This window comes from Prionailurus viverrinus, chromosome A1, assembly GCF_022837055.1.
Source record: "Prionailurus viverrinus isolate Anna chromosome A1, UM_Priviv_1.0, whole genome shotgun sequence".
Classification (NCBI taxonomy): Eukaryota; Metazoa; Chordata; class Mammalia; order Carnivora; family Felidae; genus Prionailurus; species Prionailurus viverrinus.
The window spans coordinates 212,659,950-212,674,915 of record NC_062561.1 but is presented as its reverse complement, the minus strand read 5'-3'; the positions used below and the strand labels follow the sequence as shown (position 1 = coordinate 212,674,915).

The 14,966-nt window shown below is 44.5% G+C and overlaps 1 protein-coding gene across 1 annotated transcript in view; it reads right to left on the bottom strand.

Annotated features, from left to right (window-relative positions):
• The window catches only part of PRLR (prolactin receptor), a 161,770-nt gene extending 147,416 nt beyond the window's left edge, over window positions 1-14,354 (bottom strand). The window contains exon 1 of the mRNA XM_047877544.1: window positions 14,091-14,354. The gene's annotated coding sequence lies outside the window, so the exon portion shown is untranslated. The remainder of the gene's footprint in view (window positions 1-14,090) is intronic.
• Window positions 14,355-14,966: the final 612 nt, after the last annotated feature.

Genomic DNA, 14,966 nt, shown 5'->3' with positions numbered 1-14,966 from the left:
ACAGTATTCCCCGGACATGATCGATTCTTACCTTAACAACACAACACAGGCTATGTGGAGCCCTGGTCACTGCTGGTAACTACAAAAGACTATTTTGGTCTTCTGTAGATTTTTGTTATTGGACTCTTACTAGAGACTTTGTTCACAAGTGGAAGTTTCCTTTTTATACCACAAGTTACAATTATGTTGAAGGAATTTGAAATCAATGGAAAGAGTAAGAATCAGACAGTGAATAACAACAAGCCTCTAAACCTCATTGTTCCTTCTAGAGCAGTCCCCAGAGCCAGCGGCACACAGCCACTGAGTCTGAGGTCCCTTCCATGTGGCTGGCCGGAGGAAGGCAGGCATTTTGCTTTTGTAAGCGTCTGACTTTCCACAAAACCCGTATCATTTCATCTCTCACAAGTGGAAACAGACACGCTTTGTTAGGTTGGTTTTCAATCCGAGGTGCCTGGGGCCCAGTTCCTGCAGAGTGGCCCCTGGCCATTGAGGCCTTTGTCCAGTCTGAGAGTCGTCAGCCAGGCTCTCTACCACGAGCAGGAAGCTGTGTTTTCACCAGCCACGTGATTTTGGCAGTGCATCTCCAGCTTTCCTCGTGCTTGCAACGGGACAATAGATTTCGGAGCTTTTCCACTTGCCTTGGCTTTCCCAGAGGAAGAACAAGTACTTCTTCACTTTCCTTGCTTCTCAGAATTGCACGTCGCCCAACAGGCTCTGATTTGCCTGCTGGCATCAAATGTAGGACAACTGGAGAAGGTATATGTAGCTTATCTCTTAGCTTCGCCTCTCTTGAGGAGTCTTCCCGAGTACTTATCAGATTTGGGTTCCGAAGGCTCATGTTCTCCAGTTAGGCATCTGGCTAGGAGAATGGCCCTGAAAGTACACCGTTCGTGGCTGGGGGTACAAGGCACCAAATCAACAAATTATTACAATTCCCGAGCCTTTCTTCCCTGTGTGACATATGCTCCACCCATCGGAATATATGCGGTCATGGGAGAAGGGCACAAGCTCATTTTGAGGGCCAAGCATAGATGAGGTGTTTTGCATCCATTATCGTACTCCACCCTCGAAATAGTCCTGGAATGTAGGCATTATCATCTCCATTTTTGGAAATAAGGAGACTGAGGCTCAAGTGAAGTTTAGCAAACTTTCCATGGATCCTTCCTCGTGGCATAACTTTGAAGCAGATCCAGCAGAAAGGAATATACTGCTTTTGTATTCGGAGAAGACAAATTCTTTTAGAAGGGCTGTCAACTAGAAGCAGCACGTTGGTCTGCTGGTGAAGTGCAAGAAGGAAGGGAAATGGCTGGACCCAATGGCACACACAAGGGTTCCTGAGGGCCTTACAGGCTCATGAAGTCATGCTAAGCTCAGACTCAACACCGAGTCCATGTCCGTGGAATTTTGCCTCACTGACTGTACACTTGTCGGTCTCCCCACTAAGTCATGAATTCTTGCCTAACGACTCCCATGAACGGAGTACTTCCTTGGCCCCAAGTGTTATACATACACTTATCTTGTCTTATTCTCCCAGCAGCTGCTGAATGTATGTTTTGGTGTTCTGACTGTAGAGATGTGAAAATAAGGCACAGCGGGGTGACTCTCACCCTGACACTTCACGGCTCCATCTGGATGATTTATGAAATTGCCATTGAAAGTGCATGCCTACCAATACCCATACATGGGCCTCTCATGTAATTTCATTTCCTCCTCCATACTTGTCACCCGAACCCTTCTTCCAAAATACTACTGTTCATTCTCCACTAGCCACACTGAATAATATACCTGAGTTTAGACAGGAAGCTCCAGTACCCATGCAGAATCAGTGCTAGTAGGACTGGGAAGTCAGCAATCGAATGTGGGCTCTAGCTTCACAGAGTCACAGCATCACAGCTATGAAGTAACTAAAAGAAAGGACGTCTAGCCCACATTCATATTCATAGTGCATTTTCATACAGGCCTGGCCCATTTTTGACAATTATCTAGAAAGAGCAATTGCCAATGAGGGCAATGGGTGGCTGTGAGATAGGAGAGAGGAGAAGTAGTTTTCAACGAACAGTCTTTTGTACTTCGAATTTTAAACTGTGCACAGAAATAAATACAATTTTAAAAGTCACAGATCTGAATAGTGTTATGGTTTCAGTGATGTCCTTTGAAAAGTAAAATCAGAAAACTTTGCTAAGAGAAACATAAAACTCTTCTAGTCAAACCCTGACTAACGTGGCAGAGTCACCCTGATGATCGAACAGCTGCCATCACACTGCTCTGATATTTGAATGACTTGGTTTCAGGAGACATCCACATCTGGTAAATATTCAGTCTCACTTTTTGCTGAATATTTCATCAAAACTGTCCAAAAAAGGAGGAAATTACCTTACTGGTTCAAAGATGAGTTTTTTCAAGTTAAGCTATTTCTAGGGTCCTGAGCTATTTGGAGGATATTCAAAGACTTCAAATGTTTTTCAAACTTTCTTTAATTAACTGATGTTCCACTGCAATCTTCCTAACTTAAATAGGATGAGAGTCTAATGCAACTATAACTATAGTTCTCTTTTTCCTTTATAGTTTTGAATTTGGAAGTTAATACAACTGTAAGAAATATCTAAACATATACTGTATAACACTTTAAAATAATAGTTTTATTGAAAACCGAAGAGTTAAACGAACAGATTGATGATTTGATTAGATAAATTCAACACTTCCAATGAATGCGTGTCAATTTCTATAGAAAATTACCCTATGGCAATTCTATTTAACTACTTAACTGAAATATTTAGTAAGTTAAAACTTACAGCAAAGAAGATGCGTTATCACAGTTATTGCCTCCACAATCATCGCTAAAGAATTTAATGGAATTAAAGAAATTTTAATGCATTTCTTTGTATAAACCTCAATTCTGTTAAATTCATTGCTGATACTATCATTAGGAAAGGAAGAAGGTGTGTTACACTCACCCTAATTATTGGAAAACTAAGTAACTTGAGAGAATTTTCTGGAAGCAGATATGCAGTGGAAGGTAGAGAAAACAGTATGGACTACTATGTTCCCCAGGATTATTTCACATATAATAATGAAACTCTGGAGAGAACCTACAACATCTCTAAAGCAAAAATGTGGTAACAAATTAATTAATGATCCTTTTGTTGTCGTTAGTTTCTTTCTTTCTTTTTTTTTTTCAACGTTTTTATTTATTTTTGGGACAGAGAGAGACAGAGCATGAACGGGGGAGGGGCAGAGAGAGAGGGAGACACAGAATCGGAAACAAGCTCCAGGCTCCGAGCCATCAGCCCAGAGCCTGACGCGGGGCTCGAACTCACGGACCGCGAGATCGTGACCTGGCTGAAGTCGGACGCTCAACCGACTGCACCACCCAGGCGCCCCTATTGTCGTTAGTTTCTAAAGACCAGCTTCAGATGACCCTGGAGAGCAACCAGAATTTGTCGCACAGCATATTGAGAAACTTTGATTTCTTCTGTCTTTTGAGAAGAGACAGATAGGTGGGCACAACACAGGAACTCTGAGCAGTGGGCAGAAAAGGAGGTGAGGAGAAGAGAGGGCATTTCATAGAGTCCTCTGGTGTTGCCAACTCTGTTCAGCCAGCTCTCCGGAAGGGTGCGTGGTTCCCCTCCCACCTTGTCAGATGGCAGGTGGTTTAGATGGAGGTCCTTCTGGAGAGGGGCTGAATCATCCAGCCTCTGAATTATGGCATTTCCTCTCCAGTACTGTTCTCCGGAGCCCTGCCCTGTTGAAGCACCTCTTAGTGGTACCGTGGGGTTTATGCAGGAGAAACAAGTCTGACTCTGAAGGTAGCAGCTTCAGTTATACAGGAATTAGAGAAAAGGAGACAGGAGGAAAGTGGCACAGCTTAGTGACCGAGAACCTGGTGCTCTGTAGCCAGCCTCAGTGCAGACCCTGGCTTTGCAACTTAACCAGCGGTGTGAGCTTGGACACATGACTTAACCTCTTTATTTCTGCCTCAGTTTCTTCATTTATAAAATGATAATCATAAGGGCACTTAATCAAAGGATGGCTGGGAGGAATAAATGTGAAATTCTTGAAACAATGCCTTGGACGTAGTAAGTGCTTGCTAAATGCTTGCTATTATGATGTCAGCATTTACATGAAGAAACTGACCAACTGCAAGAAGCCGTGTATAAATGCCTGATGGCAGGAAGGATTCGGTAAATGCAGCCAGAGTGTCAAAACACTCAGAAAAAGATAAACTTTAGCAATGTGAATGTGATATTTCCAGCCCTTATGGAAAGCAGAGTAATCAACAACAACAGAATCCATCAAAACACTCTTATGAGATAAGATGAAATTTTTATGGTTATGTGGTAAAAAGCAACAAACAAGTTTCTCCTTGGACAGGAATTTGATTTTTTTCTGCTTAAATAAGCTGAGGTCAAAATCCCTAATGTTTCCAAATAGCATTAGATATTATTCCATTTCGGTTCAAAACCAGTGGCCTGAGTCAGGAGAGGGCAGGAAAAATGATGTCAGACAAGAAGAGGTCTGCCATCTGGCCCTACCTCCAAACTTGCTCCTGAACCCAATCCTCCTTCTACTGCTCCCATCTTGGCTGATCCATTGTCACCTCCTCCTGTACCTGCCATGTCCTCCCTCTGCTTCCAGTCTACACTCCATTCTCCACACAGAAGCCTGAGAGGTCTCTAAAGTGCCATGTAGAACACATTACTCCCCTGCTTAAAACCTCCCAACGGCTTCCTTAAAGCACCAAAATCCTAACTCCGTCCCATGACCTCTGGCCCTCGGGGCTGTTTTCCTGCCCGATGCTCTATCTCTTCGTCACTGTGATCCAGCCATACTGGTCTCCTTTCTGTTTCCCGAAAGTGTCAAATCTTTCCCAACCTCAAGGCTGCTACCCTTGCTGTTCCCTCTACCTGGCCTTCTTTCCTCCTGATCTTTGTGTTGCTTTAACACTGATGTATTAGCTCCAATGCCAACACTTCAGAGAGAACAACTCCCATAATCCTATTTAAAGCAGCTTCATCAGACTCTACTCCCTCCTCACTTTATTTGTCCCCAGAGCACCAACCAACTTACTGGATTTTATTTACCGGTGTCTTCATGTGGATATCTGTTTCCTCTCACTGGACTGTAAATTCCATGAGGACAGGAACTTCATCGCTCTCTCTCCAGGGCATATAACAGCCTTGGGCTACAGCGGGCCCTCCATAAAAGTTGAGCGAATAAAAAATTACCAGTGTCCATGATGCTTGGCTACCAGTGGGTCTTTGGCGACCCTTCTCTCTGCAACCTCCTTCACAATTTCTTCTCCTCTGATGCTGCAACCTTAACACTCCAGATAAGTACAATGATGCATCATTTCCTTTCCCCCCTGCCCTCCAAAACTAGTACAAAACACTGGTTGCTTTTTGGCATTAATATAACCTTCCGGGAACGGCTGGAGCCACAGACTTAACTCGACCCTGGAGAAAATATTCTAAGATTGATTCTACAACCATTTTGTGTATCCTGTGTTTTTTCTTCTACATTTGGGTGACTTGTAATTGTCTCTTTGCAAACTAAAATTTATGACTCACCTAGCCTACTCTGGGGCTGGTAGCTTCTGCATCCCAAATGATCTCTCGGGGCCAAGAGGGTTTTACACAACCTAGTTAGTTCTTGGCCAATTTACGTTGTAAAGTCTATGTATGCAATGACAGTCCCTGGAGAATACTGCTGTAATTATATTTTTAATAAGGGTGTGAACAGGAATGGGGTTAATTGCCTTTAAAATGGCTAAGAGAGGAAAGCAAGTGTTGCTAAAGATCAACATAGCAATTGGGAAATTTAATACATGGGCAGCAGAAAACCTTAACCTTTATCTTCCAATCTCATAATTATCAAGCTTTTGGCAATCTGATTTCCAAATTGCACTTACAGAAATCTTAGTCATGAGGCTATGCAGGGCCATTCTGAGTTTGGAGTTAGTTTAGATAAGTAGAAAACTTTTTTTTCTCATTTTCTTAATGATTATTTATTTTTGAGAGACAGAGAGACAGAGCATGAGTGGGGGAGAGGCAGAGAGAAAGAGGGAGACACAGAATCTGAAGCAGGAGCCAGGCCCTGAGCTGTCAGCACAGAGCCCCGACGCGGGGCTCAAGCCCACGAACCATGAAATCATGATCTGAGCTGAAGTCGGTCACTTAACCAACTGAGCCGCCCAGGTACCCCAATTATTACTATTGTTATTACTATTGTTATTATTATATATTATTCTAGAAGCCATGTTTCCCAAAGAGTAGAATGACAACACAAATATGGTTTGGATGGTTCTCTGGGGTTATGTGACCTAAAACAAGACAAAAAAAAGAAACATAAATAAGTAATTAAGATTTGGATCTTAGCTGAGCAGTAAGATCTGCTCTTACTGATGCACATTATAATCACCTGGACAACTGTAAATAAATACTGATGCCCAGTTCCATCCCCAGAGCCTTGATTCAACGGTTCTGTGGGTGGGGCCTGGGCGTCTGTATTTTTCAAAGCTCCCAAGATGACTACCATGAGCAATCGGTGGTGAGGACGCCTGTTTCAGAGGCTTGATTTTTGCTGTACTTGAAGACATTGGAAATTGTTTTCCAGTCAGTAATGGATTTGGAGACAGAGAAAAAGAAAACAATCATTTGGGGATGGGGCAAAACTAACCCATCTTCTTGTTCTGAAGAGGCTCTAATGTCAAGGCTCCAGCTTCTCCCCATTACCTTTCATAAAGACCTCGCGGCCTCACTACTGGCAGTAAACCCAAAGTTCCCAAAACATACAAAGACTTCTTTAAAAACGGAGCTGTAAAAATCGCTGGGTTTTCTTCTCTTTTTTTCAGGTGTGTAACAAAATAAAAATCAATATCCTGTCAGAAAACAGGAGTTTCAGAGGAGAGGAGCTGGAATCGCCCAAGAGCCCTGGGGCTTAAGGAGTCTTCCCTTCGCAGAGGTGGGAACGGAGGAGCTGTAATATGCATGGCAACACCTGCAGGGGAATAGAAACTCCAAGACGGTAGTGGCCGACCTCGAGCGACCGCTGTGGCCGCCTATGCCCTGCTGCCGCTCGTCACAGCACTGCAGCTCGGGCCGGCTTGTCATCTTTCACCTACTGATCTGTAACACTGATTCATTCATTGAAGAAATAACATTGCCAGGACAGAGTATTCTAACACCAGCTGGAGACTGCACAGACTCACTCTGGGAGCCGAAGCAGATCCGGGGAATTCAGTGGCTGAGAATTCTAATTTTACCACTGTTGCCAGTTAGCCTCAAGGCCCAAGGCAAGGAATTAAATTCTATTTCCCAATCTGTAAAGTTGGAGAGGTGAGGGACGATTACCGGTTATTGTAAAATAACTACTATGGGGCACTAATGGGCATGATACTAAAGCCCTTTGCAACGTTTATGCAAAGTCTGGTGGGTACAATAAACTGTGGATACCAGCTGCCCGACGCTTAGCCAGGATTAACTACGGGGCACTGCAAAAACACACAGAGTAAGGGAATGGGCAGCTGGTGACAGCTTTTACCTACCCCCAAGTGGGTAAGATCACTGTGAACACCAATTAAATGTGAATTCCAAAGACCACACAGAGATAGATACACGTATATAAGATTTCCGGAAAGACCACACATGCTGATTGTCCATTTAATCTCCTTTAAAATATTAACCTTTAAATTTTATTTCCCATGATCATGATATAAAAACCTTGTGTTTTTTGCTCAGTGGTTTTCAACTCTACGTCAGAATATTCACTTTAGAATATTCTGGGGAGGGGCACCGGAGTCACTCAGTGGGTTAAGCATCTGACTCTTGATTTCCGCTCAGGTCATGATCTCACAGCTTATGAGTTTGAGCCCCAAGTCTGGCTCTGTGCTCATAGTGTGGAGCCTGCTTGGGCCTTCTGTCTCTCTGTCTCTCTGTCTCTCTCTCTCTCTGTCTCTCTCTCTCTTTCTGCCCTTTCCCTGCTCACACACACTTTTTCTCTCTCTCAAAATAAATAAACTTAAAAAAAACCCAGAATGTTCTGAGGTGTTAAAAAAAAAAAGTTATATTGATACCCAGTCCCCATTCCATCTGTCTTTAGCCTAATTTTATGTCCTTCAATGCCCATCTCTTACCTCGTCTTTCTCGGGCACACCGCCTTCTGGAATCTCCAAACTCTGTTTCATTCCTATAACACTTGGAGAATGTTACCTGACATTGATCCTGGTGTCTCCTGTTTATGCCCATCTTCTCAACAAGTTAACATGCTCCTCCAGAGCAAAGACCTGTTTTGTTCTGTTATTTTCCTTATGGAGTCTGATACAGGCTTCTTGGCTTAGAAGATGCTGAAAAATATGTGTCGCTGTTCATGTAGATACACTAAAATTCGAGTATGCTCAGCTTCTGTCATTTCCCCCTCAGATTTAGGTTTTAAGTGAAAATGAACAGATGTTAACTGTATACCTGAAAGAACATTCCATATAGTGCTTTGCTCAATCTACGGAAAGCAAATTCTTCCCCACAGATGAATGTCTACAGTCCTCAGGTCCTCAGTGATAACCATGGTCCATTTGTTTCTTCTTGAGCACTTTATGTGACATTATCTCATGAACTCTGGACTTCCTACAGGATTGCTGGGGGAAGCAGGGTGAGGGCAACGCACAAACCAGTAGACAAAAATAGGATCCAGGCCTCTGACATCCCAGGCCAGAGGCTTCCTCTAACAACTTCACAATCTGACTGCTTTCCCTCTGGAATACATGGAATGGCAGGAACAAACCATATCTCTACTTTGCTGACATGATATTCAAGGGTCATTTTAGCTAATGGACAAAAGAAACCAAAATGGCCTGTGATATTTGTGGGGAAGTCCTTCTGGAAACTGGGACTGTGTATTGTTCAGGCTGTTTTAAAGCAAAAGGACAGAGAGTGAGAGATACTCATTACCCCAGTGACATGACTTATTTGATGGTCTTTGAACACAAACATGAAGCCTGGCTGTCTCCTAATCTGATTTTACCAGGTTCCAGAATGACAAAGACATTGTCTTTGGAAGTGATTTTAAGGTAAATATAAAGCTATATTAAAAACGACCCTTTGGTCATAGGATATTTGAAAGCTTCTTGAGATTTACCTGATGGGAAAGACAGAAGAAGTCTGGGTCAAGACTAGAGAAAAAATTACGTTAGGAAGAAGGGAGAAAAGTTTCCTATCGTGTATTTGTCCACTTATTAGTCTATACCAGTACTATTAAATGAAAATATAAAAAAAAAATTGAAAGGAAACAGATGAAATTAATTTTAGCAATATAGTTCATCTAAACCAATGCATCCAAAATCTTACCATTCTAACACATAATCAATATGAAAATCAATAAGGTTTTTTTTTTGTATTAAGTCTTTGAAATCTAGGGTGTAGGGGCTCCCAGATGGCTCAGTCAGTTAAACCCTGACTCTCGATTTCAGTTCAGGTCATGATCTCATGGTTTGTGAATTCAAGCCCTGTATCGGGCTCTGCACTGATAGCACGGAGCCTGCTTGGGCTTCTGTCTCCCTCTCTCTCTGCCCCTCCCCTGCTCGCTTTCTCTCTCTCTCTCTCTCTCTCTCTCTCTCTCTCTCTCTCTCTCAAGAAATAAAAATAAACTTAAAGAAATGTAGGGTGTGTTTTACACTTACAGCCATCTCAGTTTGGACTAATCACATTTTCAGTACCTCATCGTCACATGTGGCTAGTGCTGCTGTTATTACACGATTGCACTGGTGTGCAACTTTAGACACACCAACTGGAATTTAGGGCATCAGACAGAAATCACTATCCTCGTTTAGCCGCCCAATATACTTTTGATACTTTCCTTCTGTTAGCTCCTTGCTATCTTCTGGAAGAGATGATCTCAAAAGCCACACGCTGTGCTAGCAAAACAGACCGTGAGATTTAAAATATCACCTTTGTAACTTTGCGCCAGCTGCCTGCCTTCTATGGATCTTGGTTTCTTCCACTATCAAAGCAAGACAACAATAACTAACTTGCCAGACTGTTGGGAAGGTTAAATAACATATGCATTAAGTCCACAGCACAGCCTAGAAGAATGTAATAAGCAGTCAATCAGTAATTTCCCCTATATAAAATCCATATTGATTTCTAAGGGGACATCTCATATTTGAGGCTCTACTGCTTAATTTTGTTAATGTTTATTTATTTTGAGAGAGAGAGAGCACGAGCAAGGGAGGGACAGAGAGAGACACTCAAGCAGGCTCTGCACTGTCAGCACAGAGCTGAACACAGGGCTCCCACAAACCGAGAGATAATGACCTGAGCCAAACCCAAGAGTCGGACACTTAATCGACCCAACCACCCAGGCACCCCTCTACTGCTTCATTTATTCCACTTCCAGATCTTTCCCTGGAGGTTCTTCTGCTAAGGCAGTCCTTTCCCCAGATTTTCATCAGACTGGCTCCCTCTTATTATACAAGTTCAAGTTCAAGAATGACCTTTTTGTGGAAATCTCCTTGGCTGCCCTATTTCAAGTTGCCTCCAAGCCCTGTTAGCCCCCGCCTCTCCTTACCTTCTTCATAGCATTTCTTAATATCTGAAATTATCTTATTTATGTATTTGTTCACCTGCCTCTTATCTGTCACTCTCTCTAGCACAGAAGCTCCACAAGTGCAGGACCTTGTCTGTCTTTTTCAGAGCTCAGCAAGTTATTTGTTCAATGAATAAATGCTTAATACAGGGAGGTTACCATAAAGGGTGACCAGGTTCCTTTTTAAAGTAGCAGAGAATGGAGATTCCAGGGCTCTTTTTAAGCTAAAAGAGTCGCTCAGGAAGTTGGTGGCCCAGAGCCAGCCTCGCCTGCTGAGGTTTAGTATTGCCTAACTGGAGTGTCACAGCTGGATCTGGAAAGGGCTGGGAAAATTATTCTTCACAGGCGATTTCATTGTTGCTGCCTGTTAATATGTATCTCATGCAAAGCATATGTTCACACCACTTCAATCACCTAGAAGATTTGGTTATTCCTGCCCTAAATGTTCTAAGGAACTGGGTTGGGACCCAGTTGGCATGATGCAACTTTCTGGTGCCAGGAAGCGTGGCAGCACTAACCTAGTATGAAAAGATCAGTGCCAAAGTCAGGCAGAACTGGGATCCAAGTCCAGGGATCCCAGGCTTGGATCCCACCTCTGCCTTTTACCAGCTCTGCAGATCGGGCAAGTAATGTAAATTTTTATAAACCTCAATGTATTTGTAAAGATTTAGATGATAATGCATACCTTGCAGTGTTGCTGTGAGAATTAACTGAGGTGATGTAGAAGAGCGCTTCGTTCATCTTAATGGCTCAAGGGACAGCAGATATCAATACTGTCACTTTTGCATGCAAGACTGCCTTGCCACAATATACTGATGGATCTTTGGAAGGGCTACTTGGAGGGGATCCAACTGCCCTTTAAAATTCTGGCATTTCTTTCCCACATTTCTACGTCATCCAGCTTCTTATAACTGAGGGGTAACTAGCTAAGAGAGAGAGGAAAAGAGAGATACGGAGAGACACCAGAGAGAATAAGTTGAGTTGGCTATCTGACCCACACTGTGAACGATGACAGTGGAGACATTTCTCTTTACAGAGACAGTTTCTCGCGTATCTGGAGATGGATGCAACCATGAAGCCGCTCGAGTCTCCACGCTGAGGTGTTTGTCACTAAGAGCAGAGAGCTAGACATTTCACGTTCAAGATTATGGGCCAAAAGAGAATTGAGAGGAAGGGTCGAGAATCCATGCCAGTCTGGACACATGTTATTTGCGGGCAACACAGAGTGCTCTGCTTGACGAAGATGAAGCAGGGAAGCCAACTCTGTATTCTAGACTCACCACTCATCCCTGAGAATAATTAGACCAGAAGTGACTTTACTCATTCTTTTGCTGACATAAGCCCCGTAGGAGAGAAAGTAAGCTGTCCTAAAAAAGCATGGAACTATTTAACACTTACTTATAACCTCACATTAATATTCCTAATAGCAGCTTATTACTGACTATGAACCAGGCATTTCCATTTTTCAGTTTCCATTTTCCTAACAACCGTGCAAGAAAGGCAGTATTGCTCCCCATTTCACAAACAGGAAAAGTGAGGCTTAGAGTAGTTCAGTAACTTGTTGGAGTGTGGGAGCCCAGATGTGAAGCCCAGTCTGTGGGGTTCCAAAGCTCCACGTGTCCTCTGCTGTACCTTGCTGGCATTGCCAATGGAAGACCCAGGTCCCACGAGACAGGAGTCCCCAGTACTTTAAAAGAAGGTCCACAGGTCCAAAAGAACACTGTCACTACTCCTACCACGCACTGGAGAGAAAACAGCACTTTGTTTCCTTCAAAACAAAGCTTTGGCTCCACTTTCTGGCATCCAGCTAGGTGACCTGAAGAGCTATCTTTGAGACAGACAGTGACCTTTTACAGGTGGCTCTCAAGTGCTGTTTGTAGGACTGAAATCTCTAGGGCTGAGGACCATCACCTTAGGAAAGTCATTAAAAGAGTTTGTGAGGAGGGCTCCCCAGGAAGCAGAGGTTGGTGAAGCCTTTGGGAAACAGTGTCCCAGGAGCTTACTTAGGACAGAAGCGCTTTCTCCTTCAGCAGCAAGGCTGACTCCGGACTCCAGAGGAAGGCTGTTACTTCCTTAGCCAGCCCAGCTGCCAGCAGGGGTTTAGCTGGGTGGTCTTGATACAAAATGTCCTCAAAAGGAAGGAAAGGAATGTTTGCCTGGGGTTCAGGCAGGGTCTTCAAGGAGAGCTACAAACCTTGAGGGATTGCTTGCAAAACTTTATGTACAGTACATAAGAACATTTTTTCCCTTGGGGGAGAACTCATAGATAATTCTCCAAAGGACCCATGATTCCCAATTTTTAAGAATCACTAAAATTAAAAATTTCATCTGCTTCTTCCTTACACTATTCAATACATTTACCCCATTTATATATATAAAATATTATAGGATATATAATTGTATATGTTACGATATATTAAAATATATAATATATATATTATGTATAATATATATATGCTAATATTCTATATGATTATATATAAAATATGTCATGTACACACACATATAACGTTTAATGGGATATGTATATGGAATGATTAATTTCCCTAAATGTTGCAAAGAAAACAGAGGCCCAGAGAGGACTAGTGCCTTGCCCAAGTTTGCACAGCCAGAGGCGCACTCCACTGACCACGGAGCATGACACTGGGGGCAAATCTTTGCCAGTGAACTTGATGAATGAAAACAAACGAATCGCTCCAGATTAAGAATACTATTTGCAACCGTTTTCAAGCCCAATCATATAAAACCCTAAATGGCTAGTCATTAGGGCACCGTGGGCGGCTTCCCCAGGATGCAGGTAGAGGTCACTAAGAGGATGTTTTCCTGCTCCAAGAGCCGGCACTCCCGCCCCGCTGGCCGGCTCCCCAGCACCGCGCCCGGATCCCCAGTTACCTGAGCGCGCCCGCCCTCGGGCTCGGCCCGCGGCCGCCTCCCCGGCTGGAAGGCCTCCCACCTGCCTCGGTGCCCACTGCCTTCGCCGGCGAGCCCCGCCTCTCGGGCAGGTGCAGGCCGCGCCGAACTTTCCCCGCCCGCTGCCCGGGAGGCTGCGCCGCCGCCCCGGGGCCCCGCCAGCCCGCGGGCATCACCTCTCCTGCTATTTTTTCTTTTCAGTTTGACGCTTCCCCTTCCCGCTATTTTTTCTTTTCAGTTTGACGTAAATAATTTACATTGTGAGAATCCCGGAGTCACGCTCACGCCGAAACTCACTCTCCAGGGCGCATCCGAAGATGCCTTACAAAGAAGCCGAATGTGTGCAGTTTTAAGGTGAGGGAGCACTTTTAGTTCTTCTCCGAGGGGGCCAGCAATGCTGACTACGCTCAGAGCCCCGGCTTTCGCACCTGCGGCCGCTGCTGGGCAGCAACTCTGCCGCCTCCGGCTGGGTTCTGGCGCTTTCCGGGCAGCAGTCCGTGCCGCACGCGGGGCTCGAACCCGCAGTCCGAGCGCCGCGCGCGCGCTACCCTTCCAACTCGCCGGCCTCGAACCCGCAGCCCCCGCGTCTGCCGCAGTCTACTCACTTTTGCCTGGGAGCAAAGTCTGCCGTAACAGTCCGTGAGCACTTCCTGCAAAAGGACGTGGAGATCCAATGGGTGCAAAGCTGTTTCACGAACAGCCGGTAGAATCCAGACAGAGGGTGAGGAGGGAGTAAGACGGGAAGGGGGCGGAGGCGGGAGCGGGGGTGGGGGGAAGTCCAGAAGACTGGAGTCTCAGGAGCCCAAGCTGGGCGCCTGCGTCCCCAGCCCGGTGGCTCTGTGAGAAGCTCAACTCGGTGCACTTGTTCACTCTTTCTTCATGAGAGGAGGAGTCAGTGTTGCAACATTCTTGTTCCTTGCTGGAGGCAAAACAGTGATTTTCTTCAGCATGCAAAATGTCCGGAGCCTGCCAGTTTTACAAGGTGAGGGAGGTGGGTTGGGGCTCCGGAATACAGCAAAGACGCGGAGCAGTAACAGATGATCCCACGTTAGTCTTGCGTGATATGGGCCCCACATCTTCCGCTGGGACTGCACCAGAAAATACACTGACAAAACAATAATAACAACTGTCTCAATACATGGAATGACCTCGAAGATGGTATTTCTCCTGGCAGCCAAGATGTGGAGTGTCTCCGTGTCAAATGTCTTTATTTCTGAGGAACAACAGCTTGACAATATTCGAGGGGGGGCTCCAGGGAGTTGAATCCCCCCTTCCGTGAGAAGAAGGAGGGGTCAGAGTGAAAGGGACAAAAGAAAATAAACACTGACCTAAGGCAGGTTTTGCTTTCTTTTTTGATACCCCGAAGCTGAAACTTCCAGGGTGCTATGTTTATTTTCCGCCACCCGAGTATAACGCAGAAAAGGTGGTAGGGCCACTCTTTTGTTGTTTTCCACAAATGTAGGATTTATTTTTTTCTAACA